Here is a 5000-nt window from a genome sequence, read left to right on the forward strand (position 1 = left end):
CGAGAAGTCTCGTTTTGCCGTGTGTTTCGGTAACGACGATCCTCCGAAACGTACATCTCATTCGTAAGAGAGGAAGAAAACAATCTCCCTGGGGCCAGTCGGTAATATACCGACATACGACGTGTCGTGCACATCCGTCTCACGCACGGTATACAAAATATGAATAAAACGTGTGTAGTCTCTCTCTCTCGACTTCTTAATATTTTCTTTCACCTCTGACGCATCATTTCAGGTGACGTCGGGAGCGCGGGAAAAAAAATTTTTCTAAACACACGAAACCGTTCATCTCACGAACAGCCGAAAAAGTTGTCGCTCAGATCCATATCGCAGTGGAGCGGTATCCGCGGGCGGTCGTAATTGAACGACGCACGACGCCGCGAACACTCACGCGAGTCCATACAAACGATTCCGATCGTTTTGCAACAACTAGAACGTACACTGTCCGTGAAATTCACAGAATTTTCGCGTGTCCGCGACAAACGCCGACGAGACACCCATCGTTCGCTCGTACGTAGCATCCTTCTCTTAACCCGACTCAGAGACGTTCTTTGCGCCCTTCGGTAAAAAAACGTTCGATCCGAAGAGGTGAACGACGGCGGGGATTTGACAGAGCTACGCAAGCAGTGTATGGTACGTAAACGACCCTCAGCCAGGCGTGGTCCAGGAATTGTATCCGTGGACCGCAATGTGCGTTCGAAATGTCGATGTTCATGTGTCCTGCAGTTCACACGTTGACGCGCAATTAGCTGCGTTCTTCATCGACCCACGAGCCAAGTGATCCACCGTTCAGGGTAATCGTATAAATTTTATATTTCACATATATAATTTTATTCTCACTTGTTCGACCTAATATCTCTCTTCTTTCAAAGAGAAGATAAAAGTTGATACCTGAATCTCCGACCAGCGCGCGAAGGAGATTCAGGCGTCGCCTTGGAGACGACACCGAAGCCTTTCGAGACGAAAAACGTTCAAGTAATATGTATATATTTCTCGACGTTCCGGGCGTATAGTGCATTCAAAAACCCGCGAAAGACGCAGAAGACTCGCACGCGTGGAAACGACGGGGATATATTTTGTATCCTACCCGATACTGAATCCATCGCGTGCAGTCGACCCTCGCGTTCTTCCGATCAGACGCATCTATTGTTGCGCGCATGTTTTCGCGTCGCATCGCGCGAAACGTTGCACGAATCGTACCGATCGATCGATTGAAAGCAAATAATGAAAAAAGACTTCACAGCTGGCTCTTTGCCGGTCATTCGTCCCATGTTATCTCTTGCCGCGAAATTGGCGCGCAAGAGTTGGGTGTCAGACGCGCGGCTTTAAAACGAGCTTCACGGCCGGTCCCTTCGTTACCGCTTTCGTTCTTTCTCTCGGAACGACCATGAACGAACACGACGAGCGACGCTACGGCATACACACGTCCACGGATTCGATTAAAAAAACAGACTTCACAGCTGGCTCTTTGCCGGTCATTCGTCCCATATTATCTCTTGCCGCGAAATTGGCGCGCAAGAGTTGGGTGTCAGACGCACGGCTTTAAAACGAGCTTCACGGCCGGTCCTCTCAATTCCGTGTACGGTACACGCAAGATGCGGGTTCCACTTCCAGACTACCCGGTCCCTTCTCTCTACGAGAATCGATAGTAGAAGAACGGCTCGAAAACGCGTCTCAGAGACTAGGGGAAAAGAAGCGGTATGCGAGCGAAACGAAAACGCATTATGGAAACGTCGCGAAACAATGTTCGACGGTTGCTCGGTTCCAATCGTGCGGCCGTTTCAATTTCTCGTGCGCTTCACCGTCCCTCCGTAACTCTGGCCGATCGCGTATACCGAAGAGCCGACACGCGCAAAAACCACAGGCATTGTATACTGTGTATATATATATATATATGTTACAGTCACAGCCTTCGCGCGTTTTACTCTCCGACGCGGGGTTTCCACGACGAAAGAGAGACAGTTTCGTGGCGGGTGACTCGGCCGAATCGCTACGACGGGTATTTCTATTATAGAACGAATCATCGCCACCCTTTACCAGTGCCCGACGAAGGAATCACAAGGTCATCTGGAGTTTACAATGCCAGCGACGGTAATTCCAACGAAGACCCGATAAGTCAACTCATCGTTCTATTTCTCCCCGTACAGAAAAGCGAATCGACGCTAATGCACCTCGCGCAAGCACGAACGTTCTCTTCGCGTGGATCGTCCCATCGTCCAAAGATGTAAAGACGCATTGGAGATCGTGGTCTCTGGCGGGCTCATTGCACGCCCCACTGCATATCTTTCCTCGAATCGAGAATGATTCGTCCACTAAGGCTGCGAAACTACGCGTCGAGGAAACTAGGGGAAAGAAGCGGGATGCGAGCGAAACGACAATACATTATGGAAACGTCGCGAAACAATGTTCGGCGGTTGCTCGTTTCCTCCTGCGGACGTTTCATTGCTCGGGCGCTTCACGTCCCTCCGTAACCTTCGCGCGATCGCGTGCCCCGGAGAGCCGGCAACCGGTGAACCACAGGCGTATAAACTATAGTCTTCTATAGCAAGCCTTCGGCGGTTACTCTCCGACGCGGGGATTCCACGACGAGAGAGAATTTCGTGGCGGGTGACATCGGTCGAAACGCTACGACGGGTATTTCTATTATAGAACGAATCATCGCCACCCTTTACCAGTGCCCGACGAAGGAATCACAAGGTCATCTGGAGTTTACAATGCCAGCGACGGTAATTCCAACGAAGACCCGATAAGTCAACTCATCGTTCTATTTCTCCCCGTACAGACAAGCGAATCAACGCTATCGCACCTCACGCATGCACGAACGTTCTCTTCGCGTGAATCGTCCCATCGTCGAAAGATATAGCCGCTTGGAGATCGTGGCCCATCAAGTTCTTCCGTAACTCCTGCGCGATCGCGTACCCCGGAGAGCAGGCAACCGGTGAACCACAGGCGTATAAACTATAGTCTTCTATAGCAAGCCTTCGCGTTTACTCTACGACGCGGGGATTCCACGACGAGAGAGATTTTCGTGGCGGGTGACACGGCCGAATCGCTACGACGGGTATTTCTATTATAGAACGAATCATCGCCACCCTTTACCAGTGCCCGACGAAGGAATCACAAGGTCATCTGGAGTTTACAATGCCAGCGACGGTAATTCCAACGAAGACCCGATAAGTCAACTCATCGTTCTATTTCTCCCCGTACAGAAAAGCGAATCGGCGCTATCGCACCTCACGCAAGCAGGAATGATCTCTTCGCGTGGATCGTCCCATCGTCGAAAGATGTAAGACGTACAGAAATCGTGGTCCATCACGATTATTCGTAACTCTCCGAGTCGCGTATCTGAGAGTAGGGCAAACGGAGAACCACAGGCATAAATAATACTATATATTTCTTATATAGTTAGCCTTCGCGTTTTACTCTCCGACATGGGGATTCCACGACGAGAGAGAGTTTCGTGGCGGGTGACTCGGCCGAATCGCTACGACGGGTATTTCTATTATAGAACGAATCATCGCCACCCTTTACCAGTGCCCGACGAAGGAATCACAAGGTCATCTGGAGTTTACAATGCCAGCGACGGTAATTCCAACGAAGACCCGATAAGTCAACTCATCGTTCTATTTCTCCCCGTACAGAAAAGCGAATCGACGCTATCGCACCTCGCGCGAGCACGTAACTACTCTTCGCGTGGATCGTCCCATCGTCGAAAGATGTAAGACGCACGGAAATCGTGGCCCATCAACGTTTTTTTGTAACTCTGCCGATCGCGTATCACAGAGCCGAGACGCACATACCACAGGCGTATAATACCGTTTTCTTTCGTATGGTAAGCCTTCGCGTTTACTCTTCGGCGCGGGGTTTCCACGTCGAGAGAGACTTTCGTGGCGGGTGACATCGGTCGAAACGCTACGACGGGTATTACTATTATAGAACGAATCATCGCCACCCTTTACCAGTGCCCGACGAAGGAATCACAAGGTCATCTGGAGTTTACAATGCCAGCGACGGTAATTCCAACGAAGACCCGATAAGTCAACTCAACGTTCTATTTCTCCCCGTACAGAAAAGCGAATCGACGCTGTTGCACCTCACGCAAGCACGAACGTTCTCTTCGCGTGGATCGTCCCATCGTCGAAAGATGTAAGACGCACGGAAATCGTGGCACATCACGTGTTTTCGGAACTCTGTCGACCGCGTATCTCAGAGACGACGCGCGCGAACCACTGGCATATACTATTATATATCGCGTTTTACCCTCCGACGCGGGGATTCCACGACGAGAGAGAGTTTCGTGAGCGGGTTGACTCGGAAGAAACGCTACGACGGGTATTTCTATTGTAGAACGCATCATCGCCACCCTTTACCAGTGCCCGACGAAGGAATCACAAGGTCATCTGGAGTTTACAATGCCAGCGACGGTAATTCCAACGAAGACCCGATAAGTCAACTCAACGTTCTATTTCTCCCCGTACAGAAAAGCGAATCGACGCAATCGCACCATACGCGTGCACGTAAACAACTCTTCGCGTGGATCGTCCCATCGTCGAGAGACGTAAGTTTTCATAGTATGAATTCGCGTTTTACTCTCCGACGCGGGGATTCCACGACGAGAGAGAGTTTCGTGAGCGGGTTGACTCGGAAGAAACGCTACGACGGGTATTTCTATTATAGAACGAATCATCGCCACCCTTTACCAGTGCCCGACGAAGGAATCACAAGGTCATCTGGAGTTTACAATGCCAGCGACGGTAATTCCAACGAAGACCCGATAAGTCAACTCAACGTTCTATTGCTCCCCGTACAGAAAAGCGAATCGACGCAATCGCACCATACGCGTGCACGTAACAACTCTTCGCGTGGATCGTCCCATCGTCGAGAGACGTAAGTTTCCATACTATGAATTCGCGTTTTACTCTCCGACGCGGGGATTCCACGACGAGAGAGAGTTTCGTGAGCGGGTTGACTCGGAAGAAACGCTACGACGGGTATTTCTATTA

General features: G+C 50.5%; 1 non-coding gene across 1 annotated transcript; it reads right to left on the minus strand.

Annotated features, from left to right (window-relative positions):
- Positions 1-639: 639 nt before the first annotated feature.
- Positions 640-794, minus strand: LOC143176412 (5.8S ribosomal RNA). Its single transcript, XR_013000963.1, has one exon. It is a non-coding gene; the product is annotated as a 5.8S ribosomal RNA (ribosomal RNA).
- Between the last annotated feature and the right edge of the window lie 4206 nt (positions 795-5000).

This window comes from Nomia melanderi, unplaced genomic scaffold (genome assembly GCF_051020985.1).
Source record: "Nomia melanderi isolate GNS246 unplaced genomic scaffold, iyNomMela1 scaffold0532, whole genome shotgun sequence".
NCBI lineage: Eukaryota > Metazoa > Arthropoda > Insecta > Hymenoptera > Halictidae > Nomia > Nomia melanderi.